Below are 21730 nucleotides of genomic sequence, written 5' to 3'. Positions count from 1 at the left end.
GTCAGAGTTGAGTGGAGAGGAGCCTCTTGTAGCTGTAGATGTAGGGAACATGCAACAGTCCTCAGCAGTTCGGAGGCCTAAACCAGTTGCAATGTCTAACATAAAGGAGGTTCTGCTGCTCGGTAGCTCATACAGTAGAGGTGTGGGCCAGCAGTTGCAGGAAGTGTTGGGGAGAGAGTACCAGGTTACCAGCATTGTAAGCCTAGTGCAGTGTTGCCTCGGGTGACTGACAGCAAAGGGGATCTGTGTAGGAATTTTACGGAGGATCAAGTAGCGATAGTGGCTGGAACTGGGAACAGTCTTGATAGGGATTGGGAATATGTAGTAGGTGGTGACCAGGTAAAGATAGCTACTCAAACTGGTGGCACTAATGTGCATTTCGTGCAACTGTTTCAGCATCATGATCGGCCTCATCTTAATGTGGCTGTTATGAGCGTTAACATGGGGCTGGAGAGGGCGCTGATGGTAGAGGGCATGGGTCATGTTTCAGTGCTGCCAGTTGAGTCTATCAGTAGATGGAGTTTAACTGGGCTTGGCCTACACCTCAGTAGGTATGGGAAGGGGAGGCTGGCAAAGCTTATAGGTGACAGTGTAGTGGGTGGTGTCGGGATCACTCATGGAAAAATTCCTGTAGTAGTTGGTGTTAGAGCTGCATATTTCTTAGACTGAAGTCAGCTGATAGGTATACCTGCTTAAAGGAAGTCCCTCTAAGGGCTCAACTTCAGAGGACATCATGTTTCCAAGTGGAGAAGGAATTAGCATATTTCATCGAAATATAAGAGGTATTAGAGATAAAGTTAGAGAACTGCTTATAGATGTTGACGCTAAAATTATTGGTGTATCGGAGCACCACTTAAATTACTTTACAATTCCTTTACTAGGATACAGATAATCTGGCTGTTTTTGAAGCAGTTCCTTGTGGGGTGGGAGAGTGGCTATGTAAATAGCAAATATATAGATCCCTTAACTCAGACTTCAGATCATTTCTGCTCAAGTTAGGGAGGGTTCTGATTCACTTTGTAGGAGGTACCAGAAATTAGTTATATGTGGTGACTTCAATATAAATTTTGTATATGATGGTGCAAGAAAAAGGATGTTGGTAGATCTCCTAAATTCATATGATCTGATGCAGACTGTGTGTTTTCCAACTAGGGTGCAGGGGAACAGTAGCACAGCCATAGACAATGTTTTTATTCATTCTTCATTACTTGATGGGCATTCTGTTAGTAAAAGAGTGAATGGCCTTTCAGTCCATGATGCACAAATTTTAACGCTAAAAGGCTTTTACACTAAAACAAATGTCACATATAATTACAAACTATGTAGGAAAATTAAACAAAGAGCAATAGAGAGTTTTTTAAACCTTGTCAAGGAACAACAGTGGCAGGACTTTTAAAGTGTGAATAACTAAGATGATTAATATAATACTTTACTTAACAAATTTCTCATACTCTTTGAGAGTGGCTTTCCATTAGAACGTTCAAAACGGGGTACCAGCAGTAATAAGCAGCCCAGCTGGCTGACTAAAGGTATAAGGATATCATGTACAACAAAGCAGGAATTATACCAAAATGTTAGAAGTAGTCACAATCAAGCTACAGTAGCCCATTACAAATAGTACTGTAAGTTCTTAAAAATGTTATCAGGAAGGCAAACAGTATGTGGTATGCAACTAGAATAGCTAATTCATAGGATAAAATTAAAACCATATGGTCAGTTGTGAAGGAAGTGTCTGGTCAGCAGCACAAGGTCGATGAATAAAGTCATTTCGTAGTAAAAATATTTCTGTTGCTGATAAATCAGCTATATCTACAGTATTTAACAATCATTATCTGAGCACTGCTGGCGAATTAAATAAAAATTTAGTTTCTGCAGGAAATCATATAACTTTCTTGGAAAATGCCTTTCCGAGATTGATGTCTGAAATACTCCTCTGTGATACAGACAAGAGGGAGATTGAGTCACTAATTAAATCACTGAAGACTAAGGACTTTCATGGATTTGATGGAGTGCCTAGCAGAATACTACAGCATTGTGCTGCACATGTTAGCCCTGTATTTAGCCACATTTGTGATTTTTACTTTAGGAATGGTCGGTTTACTGAACAATTAAAGTACTCAGAAGGAAAGCTGCATTACAAAAAGGCAGAAAAGGATAATGTAGACAATTTTAGACCGGGTTCTATGCCATCAGTGTTTGCTAAAGTTATTGAAAAGGCTGTGTATGTAAGGATAATTGATCATTTTGTATCACACGATTTGTTATCAAATGTACAGTTTGGCTTTAGAAGTCGTTTAACAACTGAAAATGCTGTATTGTCTTTTCTCTGTGAGGTACTGGATGGCCTAAACAAAAGTTTTCGGACGCTTGGCATATTTTTTTATTTAACTAAACATTTGATTGTGTTTATCACAAAATATTGCTCTAGAAGTTGGACCGTTACGGAATACGGGGAGTACCTCACAATTGGTTCACCTCTTACTTTAGCAACTGGCAGCAATAGGTAATTATTCACAATGTTGATAACAGCTGTGATGTGGGGTCTGAGTGGAGTACAGTCAATTGGGGGGGTGCCCCAGGGATCAGTGTTAGGGCCACTCCCGTTCCTTATTTATATAAATAATATGCCCTCAAATATTACGAGTAACTCTAAAATATTTCTATTTGCTGGACACTAGCTTGGTAGTAAAGGATGTTGTGTGCAACATTTGCCCAGTTTCAAGTAGTACAGTTCATGACCTAAGTTCATGGCTTGTGGAAAATAAACTAACGCTAAATAATAGTAAGATTCAGGTTTTACAGTTCCTAACACACAATTCAATTCAACATTTCAGAGAATGGGCATATGATTAGTGACACTGAATAGTTCAGATTTCTAGGTGTTCAGATAGATAGTAAACTGTCGTCGAAAGCCCACGTTCAGGATCTTATTCAAAGACTTAATGCCGCCACTTTTAATATTTGAAACGGTATCTGAAGTGAGTGGCCGTTGGACACGAAAATTAGTTTGATTTACTTTTGGCTCAGAAACAGACGGTTCGGGCAATAAATGGTGTGAGTTCACGAACCTCTTGTCGGCCTCTGTTCACGAGTCTGGGTATTCTGGGTATTCCTTACTGTCATGTCTTGTTAACTATATTAGCTTATTCCCAAGAATAAGCAGCTTTCACTAAGTTAATACTCGGCAGAAATAAAACCTGCATTTGGATCGGGCTTCCTTAACTATTGTGCAGAAAGGTGCGCAGTATACTGCTGCATCCATTTTCAAAAAGCTACCGCTGGAATTCAAAAATGTTAGCAGAAATCCACGTACTTTTAAATCGAAACTGATGATTTTCCTCACGTGGTACACCTTCTATTCTGTCGAGGAGTTCCTTGAAAAATTAAGCTGATTTGTTGTTGTAGTGTTGATTGCGGTTACGTAAACTTATGAATTGACTTTTTTCGGGTTCATAATCATTTTAGTTTTATCTGTTATTAGTTTTATGTTGTAATTTCATGTACTGGCATCTTCCGTGACCTTGGAGATTTGCTCCTCAATTTGGTCCCACGGAACTTGAAGTGTAAATAAATAAAAAAGTCCAAAAAATTGCATCGTTGTTTGGCAACATAGAGTCCATCAATGGCTGCAGATGGGCTTCAAGTAACCGAACATAGCCGATGACCCTGTTCTTTCCACGTAAATACAGCCCACGCCATTATAGAGCTACCATCAGCGCGCTCAATGCCGTGTTGAGAAACTGAGTCCGTGGCGTCGTAGTGTCCGTGACACACTCGAGCACTACTATCAGTTAGAGCCGCCTGAAATCGGAACTCGTCTGACCAGCCCATGGATTTCCAGTCGTCTGGGGTCCGTCCGGTACGGTTAGGAGCCCATGAGCGGCATTGAAGATGATATCGTTAGCAGGGACACTCGCGTCAGTCGTCTGCTGTCATAGCCTGATGCACGCGTTCATCGTACGTCCCACATAGATTCCTGCGGTTATTTAACGCAGTGTTTCTTGTCTGTTAACACTGACGTATCTACGCAAACGCTGCTGCTCTTGGTCGTAAAGTGAAGGTGGTCTGCCACTGCTCTCTCCTTGGGCAGAGGTAATGCCTGAAATTTGGATTTCGGCTCGCAATAATGAGTTCCATAACGATTTTCGAAATAGAATGTCCCATGCGTCGTATTGCCATTTTGCGTTCGGAGTTGGTTGATTCTTGTCTTACGTCCGTAATTACGTCGGAAACGTTTTCACATGAATCGTCTGAGCACGAATGACAGCTCTGCATGTGTACTGCTCTTTTATACCTTATGTACGCGGTTCTACCATATCGCTATCCCATTACTTTCGTCAATTCAGTATAAAAATCGTTCAGGTATTTACGAAAACGACATGTGCATAGTGATTAATGTGTTTCATTTAACGGCTCGTTAAGTACTGGGCAGTTATCTACATTTTCGTGGTAATATTGGAGCACAGTTTGGGTCTAACAGCCATCTTGGTTTCTGACATTTTAGTTAATGAGGGCCATTGTCAAAAATGGTTCAAATGGCTCTGAGCACTATGGAACTTAACTTCTGAAGTCATCAGTCCCCTAGAACTTAGAACTACTTAAACCTAATTAACCTAACGACATCACAGACATCCATGCCCGAGGCAGGACTCGAACCTGCGACCGCGGTTCCGGACTGTAGCGCCTAGAACCGCTCGGCCACTCCGGCCGGCGGGGCCATTGTCTGTCGCGTGTTAGGTAAGAGGGTGTGGTTTGTGCATGTGGCAGGTAAGGCTTGAGACGTCATGTGTTTGCTCCTTGCATCTAGCCAACCTGACGGACTGGTGTCAAAGTCGGCCAAGAGAACCATAGGGATACTATGCAACAGTAAGGCAAGTATTATCGGTGCAAAGCAATTACAAAGGTAATAAAGTGAACAAACAACTCTTTAACGAGCTACAGATGATCAGTGGTCCTTCTGCCATATCGTTCAACAAAACTGGTATGCATAATTATTTTCCTAAGTGATCTGTCATAAGAATCTTACTTTTGCCTGAAGTGCATTTCCCTGCCATATTTTAGACGTGCCCATCTGATATCTCTTTTTTTAGATACAAAGTATGAACCAGCATTTTGTTGTAAGAAATAATGTGTCCATTTAGAAGAGTTACTCATAGAAGCTAATGCTAAGAATAGATTATGCAGTTGCTAAAGCCATCCAACAGATAGATCTTGGATGAATCTTTTCGAAGCTACCAGAGTGGCATGACTCTAGCCAACAGTGATATCGTCTGTGGAAACGCCGATGAACGGTTGGAACGCAGAGTAGGATCGTCGGCTAACGCACAAAGAATACTTTGAGCGGGAGGTTATCATCGAAGGTCAAGAATGTATAGAGACTCCAGACTCAGACGGCAGAATTGTCTTTAGACAAGCAGGGAAAAGAAGTCAAAGCCTCTCAAAGGCATGTACCATAATTTACTATATATCAAATATTCTTGACAAGCAAAATTTTAAAGAATTAGTAGCTTGACGTTAAAAATCACATTGCTTAGGTTTTTTGTGGACGTTTTATCACACACTGTATGCTCGTGTACAGTTTGGTGACAGGTCATTTCAGGATGCATATTAAAAGTTTATTTACGTAAACTATACTACTTGTCTGTTGTTTTCCCAATACCAAGTTGTTTTTCTTCGAGACTCGTCCTCGTATAAACTTGAACGGCTTCAATGTTTTTATTAGCAGAGTTGCTTGTCTAGCTCTACAGGCCCAAAGGTTTGGCGCCACAGATTTTACGACTGACTTATTTGTCTTATATCAAACTCTGGTGCTGTTCCATAAGAGTCCACGATTTATGTATCGCTTGTTACACAGCGGTCTGTTTGTCACGTTAATTGCTTGAAGAGGGCGTGAGATATTCTGGTGGTAGTAGGCACCACGCACCCACGGGCGCGCATACACACACACACACACACACACACACACACACACACACGCACGCACACACACACAATGGCAGCTGTATACCTGCAAGCGCGGCGGCTAATTGGAACAGCCTTTGACCGCCAAAGCGGGCGCTCCCAACCACTGTGTCGCTGGAGATGGCATTGGTGTGCCACGGAATCCTATCAGGTGTCCCCCCCCCCCTTGTGTGTCACGTACTGATTAATAAGTCAACAACACAGCGCAGCCTTCACTTCATACATGACGCAGTGTTCTTCCACACACAGTATGACTGAGGAAGAGGAGAAAATATTTCATATGATGCTACACGAACCATGGTCAGGGTTCACATAGGCTCAATGCTTAGTGCAGACTTTAGTGCGAGTTGTTTTTCATAGTTTTCACAGAGAAACCATGTCTAGACAGCTGACAGAAAAATACAAAGAGGTTCCGGCCGTACGTAAAGTACACCAGCGGCAAGAGACAGTAACGTTCACCGCGTGATAGGAGTGGGTAATGTTAGCGACGATAGCGCCACTAAAGCAAAGTTACTAACCATAGTTTTCCAAATTCTTTCGCCAGAGAAGATTCAATAAGTGTTTACTAATTCGAATGAAGAACAGCTGTTAACATGAGTGATTTGGAAGAAGATACCTTCCAAGAATCAAGCATGTTAAAATGTCAGTGAATAATGAACAGCCTCCCACTTCAAACTGTTTACCAACTTGGTTTCTGTTAGAGTGCGCTGATAAAATAGTTCCATTTTCAGAAATTACACATAACCTCTCGTTCGACGAAAGATCCATACCCAAAGCTGGAAAAGCCACAAAGATCACAACATACAAGAGGGAAAATAGTAATCATTCATTCTAGACTCAGACCACTTACATAGATCGGTAGTATAATTTTAGAACGTGTACGGCATTGAAATACACTCCTGGAAATTGAAATAAGAACACCGTGAATTCATTATCCCAGGAAGGGGAAACTTTATTGACACATTCCTGGGGTCAGATACATCACATGATCACACTGACAGAACCACAGGCACATAGACACAGGCAACAGAGCATGCACAATGTCGGCACTAGTACAGTGTATATCCACCTTTCGCAGCAATGCAGGCTGCTATTCTCCCATGGAGACGATCGTAGAGATGCTGGATGTAGTCCTGTGGAACGGCTTGCCATGCCATTTCCACCTGGCGCCTCAGTTGGACCAACGTTCGTGCTGGACGTGCAGACCGCGTGAGACGACGCTTCATCCAGTCCCAAACATGCTCAATGGGGGACAGATCCGGAGATCTTGCTGGCCAGGGTAGTTGACTTACACCTTCTAGAGCACGTTGGGTGGCACGGGATACATGCGGACGTGCATTGTCCTGTTGGAACAGCACGTTCCCTTGCCGGTCTAGGAATGGTAGAACGATGGGTTCGATGACGGTTTGGATGTACCGTGCACTATTCAGTGTCCCCTCGACGATCACCAGTGGTGTACGGCCAGTGTAGGAGATCGCTCCCCACACCATGATGCCGGGTGTTGGCCCTGTGTGCCTCGGTCGTATGCAGTCCTGATTGTGGCGCTCACCTGCACGGCGCCAAACACGCATACGACCATCATTGGCACCAAGGTAGAAGCGACTCTCATCGCTGAAGACGACACGTCTCCATTCGTCCCTCCATTCACGCCTGTCGCGACACCACTGGAGGCGGGCTGCACGATGTTGGGGCGTGAGCGGAAGACGGCCTAACGGTGTGCGGGACCGTAGCCCAGCTTCATGGAGACGGTTGCGAATTGTCCTCGCCGATACCCCAGGAGCAACAGTGTCCCTAATTTGCTGGGAAGTGGCGGTGCGGTCCCCTACGGCACTGCGTAGGATCCTACGGTCTTGGCGTGCATCCGTGCGTCGCTGCGGTCCGGTCCCAGGTCGACGGGCACGTGCACCTTCCGCCGACCACTGGCGACAACATCGATGTACTGTGGAGACCTCACGCCCCACGTGTTGAGCAATTCGGCGGTACGTCCACCCGGCCTCCAGCATGCCCACTATACGCCCTCGCTCAAAGTCCGTCAACTGCACATACGGTTCACGTCCACGCTGTCGCGGCATGCTACCTGTGTTAAAGACTGCGATGGAGCTCCGTATGCCACGGCAAACTGGCTGACACTGACGGCGGCGGTGCACAAATGCTGCGCAGCTAGCGCCATTCGACGGCCAACACCGCGGTTCCTGGTGTGTCCGCTGTGCCGTGCGTGTGATCATTGCTTGTACAGCCCTCTCGCAGTGTCCGGAGCAAGTATGGTGGGTCTGACACACCGGTGTCAATGTGTTCTTTTTTCCATTTCCAGGAGTGTATTTTGAAATACCACGAGAAACACACATTGACAAACAACCAGCGCGGATTCAGAAAATATCGTTCTTCTGAAACACAGATCACCGCTTACAAGAAAAAAGATTGCTAGCGAGAAAGGATCCAAATTTAACTCTTTATTTACAGTTTTAAAACAGGATTTCGTCACCGTTCCTCACAAGCATCTTCTATTCAAGCTGTGTGCTCATGAATGTACCTGGTCGGATAATATTTCTAATTGTTTCAATTAGTACTATAAATGATATTAGTGCAGGCGGGGTGCTGTATGACTGGATTCGTCATTGCCCGTTACAAAAATCACAGTTCGTAGTTATTGATGGGCAGTTGCCTTCTGCATACGAAGTTATATCTGGGGTTTCCCGAGCCAGTGCCTTACACCCTCTACTATTCTTACTTTACTTCTGGGTTCGACCCCCTACATGTATTGCACACATCGCCTCATCTCCCCTCTCTCTGTCCATCTCTTCCTCCTCATTCTCTCTTTATCTTCTTCTTCCCTATCTCTCTGTAAATTTCCTAAATTTCCTCCCCCACTTTCTATGTCCATCTCCATCTCTCCCCTCTCTCCATCTATCTCTTCCTCTACAATCTCTCTGTCCATCTCCTGCTCCATCTCTTTCTTTCCATCTTCTCCCTCTCCACTCTCGCCTTCTTCCAATCTCTATCAGTCCTTTTGTTCTCTCGTGTCTCCATCCACACGTATACCCCTGGAACTCATTGCTACACTTCCCGCACAGCACAGTTTATCATGCAGCGCAGCTTAGATGGTGGCGTTATCAGTCGTTTCCAAGCCCACACGCATCCCTATGAGGGGTGGGTAGTTCTTATCTCACATCCCATTTTTCCAAAGTAGAAGTAGTATATTTACGAAATACGATTAAAATCGATCCAGAGGTTTAGGAGATGTCGAACATACATACTCTTTCTCCCTCTCCTTCCTTCCCTCCCCCCCACCCCTCTCTCTCGTGTGTGTGTGTGTGTGTGTGTGTGTGTGTGTGTGTTAGGTGTTATGAGACAATTTGTGCAGCCCTCATAGACCGAATCTGTATGATGCCATCATTTACCATCTAGTACCTAGAACATCAGAATTACAAAATGATTTAAACAAGATGTGTGCCTGGTGTGAAAGGTCATAATTGAGTCTGAGCAATAAAAAATGTCATGTCCTCCACACTGGTACTAAATAAAATCCGTTAAATTTCAGTTAAATGATAAATCATGAATCTGCCGATTCAACAGAATTTTTTGGATTATAGTAACAAATAAACAGAATTGGTATCTATCACACAGAATGTGTATAAGGTAAGACGAACCGAAGACTGTATTTTATTGGCAGAAAATTTACAATAAGTAGCAAATTTACCAAAGACACTACACTAGGTTTGTCTGTGCTTTTTGAAGTCTTGCTGTGGTGCATGGAACACTTGGCAGGTACACTGGTGAGCTAAAACGTTATGACTGCCTGCTTAATAGCGTGTTGGTCCACCTTTAAAACGAAATACAGCAGCGATTCTGTGTGGCATGGATTCGAAAAGTCCATGGTACGTACCTGTTGATTTGAGGCTCGAATGGGTCCCAGATGTGTTTCATTGGGTTCATATTAGGCGAATTTGGTAACCCAGACATCAATGTCTGTTGAGTATCAAGCGCATCTAACCACTGTAACAAAATTCTTGCCTTGTAACATGGACAGTTGTCCTACTCAAAAAAGTCGCCATGATGGAAGACATCAAATACGATGGGATGTAGGTGATCCGCAGTAAATTTGATGATGCCTACTCAGTTAGTCGTACGATCTAAACCACTGCTTTCCGACTGGGCAGGCGTGCCGCTCCCTGGCACGAATCCGCACGGCGGATTATAGTGTCGAGGTCTGGTGTGCCGGCCAGTCTGTGGATGGTTTTTAAGGCGGTTTCTCATCTGCCTTGGCGAATGCGGACTGGTTCCCCTTATTCCGCCTCAGTTACACTATGTCGGAGACTGCTGCGCAAACTGTGTCTCCACGTACGCGCTCACCATAATTACTCTACCACGCAAACCATTTGGGGTCACACTCGTCTTGTGTGAGACGTTCCGGGGAGACGGGGGGGGGGGGGGGGAGGTCCATCTGGGGCCGAACCGCACAAGAACCCTGGGTTCGGTGTGGGGTGGCGGTGGGATGAGTGGACTGCTGTAGCACGTTGTGAATCACTGAGAGCTACGGTGGAGACGAAGCCTCTCCGTCGTTTCTAGGTCCCCAGTTCCATACAATATAATATTGATGAGTCTCTGTATGTCCATCTTTTCAGAGATGGTTTCGGAACTCGGCTGTTCGCTACAGGATGTCGAACCAAACACCATACTGTCGTCTATTTTCCAAACATATTTAATTTATTTAGCACTTTTTGCGATTACTACGCCATCTTCAGGCCCCTGCCCGAAGTGCAGGAAGATTTCACCTCGGTTCTGGTCAAAATAGGGGCCAGCTTTCAAATACTTGAATATGTAGATTTCTGCTTGCTATTGCGATCACCTCAACCACCAACTGCTGACAGTTGATGCTTCAAGTGATCGCTATAGTAAGCAGAAATCTATAGATACCAGTGTTTGAATCTTCCTACTCATTGTTCAGGTGCCTGAAGATGGTGTAGTAAATCGCTGAAACTGGTAGGCGAATAAAATAAGTTTGGAAATTAGACAGCTGAAAGGTGTTCCAGTTGACATCTTTTAACGTTCACGAAGTCCACAATGGACATGAAGTGTTTTAATACAACCACAGGTCTCATGGACACTCTGGTGAGTGTCCGTCATAGCATAACACTATCCTCTTGGTTTGTGTTCGTGAAGCGTGCATGTCTCGAGCAGCCGTTCGCCTCATGATGGCGTATCCAGACACGACCATCCATCTGATGAAACAAGAAACAATATTCATCTGTTCAGGCGACACATTTCCATTGATCTATGATCTAATACCGAAGATCTCGTGCCCAATGCAATCGTAATTGTCACGCGGAGTGGTCCGCGGGTTTAAGGCGCCACGTCACGGATTGCGTGGCCCTCCTGCCGGAGGTTCGAGTCCTCCCTCGGGCATGGGTGTGTGTGTTGTTCTCAGTATAAGTTAGTTTAAGTAGTGTGTAAGTCTAGGGACCGATGACCTCAGCAGTTTCGTCCCTTAGGAATTCACAGACATTTGAACACTTGACCAACCGTAATTGACGATTGACAAGAGAACACGTAGGGGTGTTTTGCAGAGGACCCTCATTTTCAGCAACGTGCGCCGAACGCTGTGCACCGAAATAGTTGTGCTCGCACCAGCATTCTGTTCTGGCGTCTGTCTATCTGGGGATCAGAGCACGGCTCGGCTCCACCCGCCTACTTTGACCCCTGACGTCATATTTCAAAAAATGGCATAATTTTCAAGGGTTACTAAGACAAACGCAAATAACGTTTAATTAGAAGCCGGTTACGTCCTTCAGATGGTGACGGCAAAATACAGCATTACGAGCGTAAAGAAACATAACAAACATTTGAAATTCTTCAGTCAGTTAATTAAATGAAATTATCGGCATAACCACGGGAATTAATCGGTTTTAGACGGGAACAAACTGAAAAAAAACGACAGCAAAACTATGATCATTCCAAAGGAACCAAAAAATCTAAAAACCATGCACATGTATTCACTTGGCCTATGATGCTCAGACGAAGTTAGCAATATCACCCCCTCCCCAAAATATTACATAACAACTCACAGAACCTCTTCCAGAATTAACATATCAAAAGAATCCAACAACTGCAATTGAATATTTCACTTGACCTACACTCCTGGAAATTGAAATAAGAACACCGTGAATTCATTGTCCCAGGAAGGGGAAACTTTATTGACACATTCCTGGGGTCAGATACATCACATGATCACACTGACAGAACCACAGGCACATAGACACAGGCAACAGAGCATGCACAATGTCGGCACTAGTACAGTGTATATCCACCTTTCGCAGCAATGCAGGCTGCTATTCTCCCATGGAGACGATCGTAGAGATGCTGTATGTAGTCCTGTGGAACGGCTTGCCATGCCATTTCCACCTGGCGCCTCAGTTGGACCAGCCTTCGTGCTGGACGTGCAGACCGCGTGAGACGACGCTTCATCCAGTCCCAAACATGCTCAATGGGGGACAGATCCGGAGATCTTGCTGGCCAGGGTAGTTGACTTACACCTTCTAGAGCACGTTGGGTGGCACGGGATACATGCGGACGTGCATTGTCCTGTTGGAACAGCAAGTTCCCTTGCCGGTCTAGGAATGGTAGGACGATGGGTTCGATGACCGTTTGGATGTACCGTGCACTATTCAGTGTCCCCTCGACGATCACCAGTGGTGTACGGCCAGTGTAGGAGATCGCTCCCCACACCATGATGCCGGGTGTTGGCCCTGTGTGCCTCGGTCGTATGCAGTCCTGATTGTGGCGCTCACCTGCACGGCGCCAAACACGCATACGACCATCATTGGCCAAGGCAGAAGCGACTCTCATCGCTGAAGACGACACGTCTCCATTCGTCCCTCCATTCACGCCTGTCGCGACACCACTGGAGGCGGGCTGCACGATGTTGGGGCGTGAGCGGAAGACGGCCTAACGGTGTGCGGGACCGTAGCCCAGCTTCATGGAGACGGTTGCGAATGGTCCTCGCCGATACCCCAGGAGCAACAGTGTCCCTAATTTGCTGGGAAGTGGCGGTGCGGTCCCCTACGGCACTGCGTAGGATCCTACGGTCTTGGCGTGCATCCGTGCGTCGCTGCGGTCCGGTCCCAGGTCGACGGGCACGTGCACCTTCCGCCGACCACTGGCGACAACATCGATGTACTGTGGAGACCTCACGCCCCACGTGTTGAGCAATTCGGCGGTACGTCCACCCGGCCGCCCGCATGCCCACTACACGCCCTCGCTCAAAGTCCGTCAACTGCACATACGGTTCACGTCCACGCTGTCGCGGCATGCTACCAGTGTTAAAGACTGCGATGGAGCTCCGTATGCCACGGCAAACTGGCTGGCACTGACGGCGGCGATGCACAAATGCTGCGCAGCTAGCGCCATTCGACGGCCAACACCGCGGTTCCTGGTGTGTCCGCTGTGCCGTGTGTGTGATCATTGCTTGTACAGCCCTCTCGCAGTGTCCGGAGCAAGTATGGTGGGTCTGACACACCGGTGTCAATGTGTTCTTTTTTCCATATCCAGGAGTGTATATCAGACAAAGAGAGCAATTCCAAAACACCACACACTACCATAAAAAACAGAAATGTAGTTCTGCAGTTTTAACTAGACCCAAATGGCTGAAACTAGACATCCATACAAACCCTACCTACTCCACCCCCCCCCCCACCCCCCCCTCGCGGCACCCAGCCGCTCCCAAGCGAAACTCGTCAAATACAAACTCGGAAACCTTCAACGCACAGAGATTTCACTTCCACAAAAAAGAAAACGATAGTGTCGCGGTAAATGAAAAAGCTCATGACAACCTATTTACCAACTACGGAAACTCCAAAACTCCAAATTAATCAAGGGTGGGCACAGAAGATACTACACACACACACACACACACATACACACACATACACACACACACACACACACACACACACACAAATATAAACACAAACCGTACTCCAAACTACAAAATATTCAAACTCAACTGCTATGCAAACGACAGAAACAGACGTTCCATTTCAGAAACCAACAAACGGGAAACGAAAACTAACAGCTCAAAAACGAGAAATAAATAAATAATCAAAGATCCGATTTTATTCAACATAAGCATTACTACGAGTAAAAACATCACCAACACAGACACGCACCAGAATAGTGAGCCACCGCTGGCAACACGACTACTATAAAAACAGTCGTTTCAAATACACCGCACCTCCACGTCGTCACATTCGAAAAAAAGACAGTCAGATCTTTGTAAGAACCAAGATTATAAATAAGGTCACTACTCCTTTCATGCCAGCTATTTGAGCTATTCTCTTCGGTTCCTGCTTAACCTCACTATCAACAAATGTGACAGAATTACCAAAACAGCCAAATAACTGTACGAAACATCATTATAATTATAATCATTAACCATTTCACCGGAAACAATTTTAGTTGTGATCTTAAGATTTCTTCCTAGCCTTACCCTCGGAAATTGTCACATATGGAAAGAAACAGCCAATATTCGTGAGAAACAATCGCTACTAGTTTTTCTAGCAACAATTTAAGCTCTGCCCTAAGGCTCCATCCTAACATACGACATATTTAGAACAAGCGCATGGCTAACAAACATCATAGTTCTCAACAAAAATTTAAGTTTGGCCCTCAGGTTTCCACCATAGCCTCACCGTCAGCCCGGTTTTACGTAACGGCCAACCCTCCGACCTCCACGTTCTAGGAGGAGACGTGGACGCCAACACGTGACCTCACCTCCCTTTCAGTAGATGGTCGCAGCAGCCAAACTCCCCACCACCTTCGCCTTTTGCGAGGTGCTCGTTGCTAGGCGACGGTACACAACAATGTGCTCTTTATCAGTCACTGATGTCAGTACATTTCCTCATCTGCAGCCCGTGTCGTCGCTATAGTGAATCCCCATTCGTTTCTGCTTCGCATACATGTATATACCTTCCTTGCCGCGTAGGAATTGGTCGCAGTGTTTTGGCTTACTGACGAAACGCACAGAAAAGTAAAAATGGCAGTCCGTTTTCTATTATTGTAAAATACGGGAGAGACTGCCAAAGATGTGACAAGCGACTTACAGCAGCAATCATTAAGAAAAGGCGTTTTAACATGACGAGATATTTTTCTGAACTTTCAATCAACAAATTTTTCCTTCGAGCTTAAAACTATTTTGTTAACTCCCACCAGCATAGGGAATAATCACCGTCGAGATAAAATAAGAGAAAACAAAGCACGCACGGAGGGAACTAGATGTTCATTTCTTCCGCCTTTTATTCCATAGTGCAACGGTAAATAATCTGGACATGGTTGTAAGATACCTCTACCAAATATTTAAGAGTAAATTGTATAGTAAACATGAGTATAGAAACTTATGACAATGCTCTGATATATTTTAATGGCATTAGCGTTGTTCAGGATATGTGTAACATTTTACATCTTTAGTTTGCGTTTTGTTTGAAGACATGATTCCTTAGCCACCTTTGGATACAGCTATAGGCCTATTCCATTGGAACCAATTATTTTAAAGTTTGAAATATTGTTTGTGGTCGTCTATTGCGATCTTTCTGGAAACAAAAAGTCTCGTCTGTAGGAAGCGATATAAATTCCGCATGCAGGAACCAGTGAAATAGAGATCTCTCTGTTTATCCACGAGACCAGAAAGAAGCATAGAAGCGTTATAGGACCATGACTGCCACAACAAATATAAATGTGTCTTTAAATATATATAGTTGACAACGTCGGAAGCCCAATGAAGCTATTGGCAGATAATGACACTGCGTACATATATCTTACAACACCAAAAACTTTCAGTGAAATCCGGGAAGAGCTACCTGCAAAGGATCGATGCGCGGTTCAGGAGTTGGAAGTTGTGTTTCAGCTTAAGTAAATTTAACGAACTCCACATGAACGGGTGGAAAGACTTGTTATTGCATAATTACACGATAGCTGAACAGTTGCTGGAAGCATTCGCACCTGGAGATATAACCACGGAGAGTTTTGAAGTTGAACTATAACATAAAATTAATAGCAGAAAAGGGCAGAAATGAAACAGTTATCGGGAGAAACATCAAGTGTAGTCAAATGAAGAATGAGATAGCTTACAAACGCTCATTTGACCAGCACGGGACCCTTAACAGATGGTATAGAAAAAACAGAGGAAATCCAGAGAAAGTTAGCGCGTCGCAGTGTGCTTTTGTTTTAAAATTTCGCAAGCGAACGTTACCAGAAGAATTAGCGAATGTGTTACTTCCTCCTACATGTACGGTGTAAAAAGAACGGGAAGTCCACTGGGAGGCTTTCGATGATTCATTCTACCCACATATTATTCTCCACTGGAAGAGGACGTGGTGCGGGGGAGAAGGGAGAGGGGAGAACTGACACTGGTACATAAAGTGTCCTCCTCTGTACACCATGCGGTGCTTTTGTAGTAATAGACGTTTATACACTGTGAAGAATTTTAGATGACTCATTACCTTATAGGCAAAATGAGGCGAATCCCTGTCACACTGAAAAACAAAAAAATTTCCAGTCATTAAGTCGACAAATCCTCCTCCAATAACAGTGGATTCTTACGCAAGCGGAAGAACGAAGATATGTGGGCCTCGTAAAATGAGCCGGTAAAACGTCAGGACCAATTTACGGACTGTCGAACATAGGCGCCACATACATTGTGTGATCAAAAGTATCAGGACACCCCCAAAAACGTACGTTTTTCGTATTAGGTGAATTGTGCAGCCACATACTGCCAGGTACTCCATATCAGCGACCTCGTGAGAGAGCAGAATGCGTCGCTCCGAGGAACTCAGACTTCGAACGTGGTCAAGTGATTGGGTGTCACTTGTGCTATACGTCTGTACGCGAGTTTTCCACACTCCTAAACATCCCTAGGTCCACTCTTCCCGATGTGATAGTGAAGCGGAAACGTGAAGGGACACGTACAGCACAAAAGCGTACAGGCCGAACTCGTCTGTTGATTGACACAGACCGCCGACAGCTGAAGAGCGTCATAATACGTAATAGGCAGACATCTATCCAGACCACCACACAGGAATTCCAGACTGCATCAGGATCCACTGCAAGTACTATGACAGTTAGGCGGGAGGTGAGAAAACTTGGATTTCGTGTTCGAGAGGCTGCTCATAAGCCACACCTCACGTCGGTTAATGCCAAACGATGCCTCGCTTGGTGTAAGGAGCGTAAACATTGGACGATTGAGCAGTAGAAAAACGTTGTGTGGGGTGACGAATCACGGTACACAATGTGGCCATCCGATGCCAGTGTGTAGGTTTGGCGAATGCCCGGTGAACGTCATCTGCCAGCGTGTGAAGTGCCAACAGTAAAATTCGGAGGCGGTGGTGTTACGGTGTGGTCGTCTTTTTCATGGAAGGGGCTTGTACCCCTTGTTGTTTTGCGTGGCACTATTTCAGCACAGGCCTACATTGATGTTTTGAGCACATTCTTGCTTTCCAGTGTTGAAGAGCAATTCGGGGATGGCGATTGCATCTTTCAACACGATCGAGCACCGGTTTATAATGCAAGGCCTGTGGCGGAATGGTTACATGACAATAACAGCCCTGTACTGGTCTGGACTGCACAGGGTCCTGACCTGAATTCTTAGAACACCTTTCAGATGTTTTGGAACGCCGACTTCGTGCCGGGCCTAACCGACCGACATGGATACCTCCCCTGCGTGCAGCACTCCACGAAGAATGGACTGCCATTCCCCAAGATACCTCCCAGCACTTGGTTGAACGTACTCCTGCGAGAGTGGATGCTGTCATCAAGGATAAGGGTGGGCCAACACCATACTGAATTCCACCATTACTGAATGAGGGCGCCACGAAGTAGTAAGTCATTTTCAGCTAGGTGTCCTGATGCTTTTGGTCACATAGCGTGTTTATAGAGGAACAATACTGAAAATTTCTGAGCTTAGTGTTATGAATTTTGCTCCCTAAACCATCGACTTGAGTTACCGTGACTTCTTGTGCCAGTTTGAGTGAAAGTATCTAAATCAACCTGAGTCAGTGGAATTAAATCGGTACTGGTTGTTACTCACGCACACATTTTCGGTAGTTTAGCTAAGCGCCTACATAATGTTATTGCTACCAGTGATGATGACACCGTTCCAAGCCAAGTAGAAGTGATGTTTAACATACGTTTTTGCATTGTACCAAGCTCACGACTACTTGTAGTTTTGGAAAGAGACGTTATCGATGTTTATAATGTAGGAATTCATCCATGGTGTTATTTACAGGCAGCAAGATTTTTTAAAAGAAAAATACCCGCGACCGTTTCATCGAATTCAACACACCTGCAGACATGCGATGCCATAACGACCACGCCTCTTGAAACTCACTGCATTTTTCGAACCCTTGTACTTTTTGATGATGATGACTAGGATGTTTCCTATTATTTGGCTACAGCCAAAATCGAAATAAAGGTAAATAGAAGACAAAACTAAAAACAGAAGACATAATGGAAAACAAGTGCAGTGTAAACAACTGTCTTAGGGGACGTCAAGGTAAATGAGAGGATGTACTAAACAGAGGCACGGAAACAGAACACCAAAAGAAAAAAAAAAAAAACTAATCGGCTGTGACTATTTTTCAAATAAATACTTACATATCAATGAGAATGTATACGCAATCACCTATTAATATATGAACGTCAAGTGAAAAGAGAAAATAATTTTTATTTGGCAGAAAGTAGATGACACAGGGACCTTTACTTGAATGTGTGACACAATTTCGGATGTAATCTGTGGCACTGGGACCACTTGGAGATAAACTGCAAGGTGTAACGGAGGGATGGCCTAGAATTCGGCACATGGGTAGTATTCCTGCATGTGTACGTAGTTGTCTCGACTGGTTGCACGCTTCCTCCACCACCAAGCCACGCTGTCTGCGCGTGAGGCGTTGGATGGGAAGGTGTGGAGGGGGGGGGGGGGCGGGATACTGCAAGTGTGTCACACCTAGAGACAATGCCGTCACAGTGCATACGCCTCGGTTACATATTTCATAACTCTCTACAACATAGATCACAAAACCAATTTTCTGTAATATTTAATTACTTTTAGTGTACGAAGACTCAATAATTTTCACGTGGTACGGACTAACAGCATAGAGACTTATGCAGAAATTTTCACAGGTATCTGCAGTCAGGTTGCCACATCATCACAGAGACGTGGAAACGCTTCCCAAAGAAAACAACGCAGACCTTCTGGACAGTTGTAAGGTTGAGCAATTTGTCATGTAAACAGAAAGGTGCGCTTTCAACTGAAACAGCCATCGGTCGCAAAACAGCTGGAAAAGGGATGTAAGATTGACAGTGTCGTCAAAACGTTTAGAAAAATATCCTTGTGATTCTTCAAAACATCCGTTTTGTCTAACGGCAGTGAGCTTAGAGAAATAGAGGGTGATTTTTGTCAGAATTTGTCCCTTCCACAATCCAATTATATTTTTAAATGCATCCTCATTAAATCAGAAAGGAGCTGTTTCTTACCTTGTAGTGTCTTATTGTGGACAAAGGGCAGTCAATTCCACTTAAAATGCGAGGTCTGCAACCATTCCAGATGTTCTAATTTCAGTTCCTACTCTCGTTCAGCCTTCATAAATTCAACAGCAGAGACATTTACCCTGGTGAGTGGGGACTGCCACAGCGGGAGACTACAGGGGTGGCGCCGTTACGGGTTTGGCCCTCGGGCAGAAAGGAGGAGTCTGTTCATCGAACCGAAGCCGCTAAGGGCTCTGGCATCACTACCCAGTAACGCGTTCAGAGACCAGCTTTCAACTTGATGTATCAATATAGTAGCGACTGATTAAATATTCATTCGAGGGGCCTAACAGCATCCTCTGATTGGATATTCACACATTTCGTTGCATTTGTGTTCCTCCGTCACTTTTACTCTGTATCATATGAGAGATACACGTTTTGAGAACACCCATGGGGAGATGCCTTCAGTAACCGGCTCTGGTAAATAATATTTCTTTGAATGAAATTTTCACTCTACAGCGGAGTGTGCGCTGATATGAAACTTCCTGGGAGATTAAAACTGTGTGCCGGACCGAGACTCGAACTCGGGACCTTTGCCTTTCGCTACCCAAGCACGACCCACGCCCCGTCCTCACAGCCTATTTCCGCCAGTACCTCGTCTCCTACCGTCCCGAGTTCGAGTCTCGTTCCGGCACACAGTTTTAATCTGCCAGGAAGTTTCATATCAGCGCACACTCCGCTGCAGAGTGAAAATTTCATTCTACAAACATCCCCCAGTCTGTGGCTAAGCCATGTCTCCGCAATATCCTTTCTTCCAGGAGTGCTAGTTCTGCAGGTTCGCAGGAGAGCTTCTGTGAAGTTTGGAAGGTAGGAGACGAGGTACTGGCGGAATTAAGGCTGTGAGGATGGGGCGTGAGTCGTGCTTGGGTAGGTCAGTCGGTAGAGCACTTGCCCGCGAAAGGCGAAGGTCCCGAGTTCGAGTCTCGGTCCGGCACACAGTTTTAATCTGCCAGAAAGTTTTTTAATATTTCTTTGATTTGCAGACCTATAGGGAATATTATGTATTGTCTCAAGAGAGTTCCTTTAGCTTCTGATTATTAAATACGCGGTCCATTCACATTAATGTGACCAACACCTAGTGGTGTTCTACGTCAAAGTGCAATAACCAACAACAAGACAGCAGGTGGCAGCACTAGCAGTGGAGGGTGCATAAAGCGTGCAGGGAAACGTGGAAAACAGGGCAGTCGTTGCCGAAATGTGGGAACGGAGCGACTTCTCTGATGCCCAAATGGGTATTATCATTGGCTTTCGGGTCATGGCCAACAGTATTTCCGGAACTGCCATGTCTGTAAACATACATCGGGTGATGGCCGACACACTGCAACAATCATCAGAAGTATCCAGGCCGGATGAGCGAGCGTTACGGTCTGGGGAATGTTTTCGTGGCACTCCTTGGGTTATCTCGTCGTTCTGGAAGTCATAATGGATCGCCACATGTATCCAGCCATCTTTAGGGACCATGTCCGCCCCTACATGCTGTTTTTTTCCCTCGGCACAATGGTGGCATCTACCAGCAGGATAACGCAACGTGACGCGCAGCTCGCGGTGTTCGTGCGTGGTTGGAAGAGCACCAGTATGAGTTTACCGTCCTCTCCTGGCCACCAAACTCTCGAGATTGAACCCTCACGCAGAAGCTCTGGGACTATCTCGATCGGCCTTTTCGCGCCATGGAACCTCAACAAAGAAACATAGCGCAGCTGGCTATGAGACTGCAACAGGCACGGCTCCACGTCCGTGTCGGTACCTCCCAGAAGCCCACTCTCTCTTTCTGCACGTCTTGCAGCAGCCCGCATTGCACAAGGTGTTTATTCAGGCTTGTGACGATGAACACATTAATGTATCTGGAGAGTGTATTATCAGAGACAGGAATTTCACTGGCAACTTAACATAATTTCGAAAAGGTGAGTTGTTATTTTGGAATATTCCACGTTGACATAGGATGCTGATTAACTCAATGTTACTCAATATCACACTGTGCAAGTCAAAGCTCAGAATTTGCTGCATTGAGCTCTAAAGATTCATTAATCTGGCCAAGTTGGTCACATTAATATGGCTGGACAGTATATGAGAGGTTGGCGATATAAAATAAAGTACTAAAAAGAGATTCGGCACCGCAGCTAGGGTGCGATAGCCAATTTGTCTATTAAAGCTTTCTTGTGTGAATGTATATGCTCTCCAGTGTAAGCAATCAGAATCTTAT

General features: G+C 45.1%; 1 protein-coding gene across 1 annotated transcript in view; it reads right to left on the bottom strand.

Moving 5' to 3' along the window:
• The window catches only part of LOC126160360 (cyclic nucleotide-gated cation channel alpha-3), a 638264-nt gene that overhangs the window by 573207 nt on the left and 43327 nt on the right, over positions 1–21730 (bottom strand). The gene's annotated exons all lie outside the window — the stretch shown is intronic.

Source organism: Schistocerca cancellata, chromosome 2, assembly GCF_023864275.1.
Source record: "Schistocerca cancellata isolate TAMUIC-IGC-003103 chromosome 2, iqSchCanc2.1, whole genome shotgun sequence".
Lineage (NCBI taxonomy): Eukaryota > Metazoa > Arthropoda > Insecta > Orthoptera > Acrididae > Schistocerca > Schistocerca cancellata.
The sequence above is the reverse complement of the archived record's forward strand: the minus strand, read 5'-3'. Positions and strand labels throughout refer to the sequence as shown.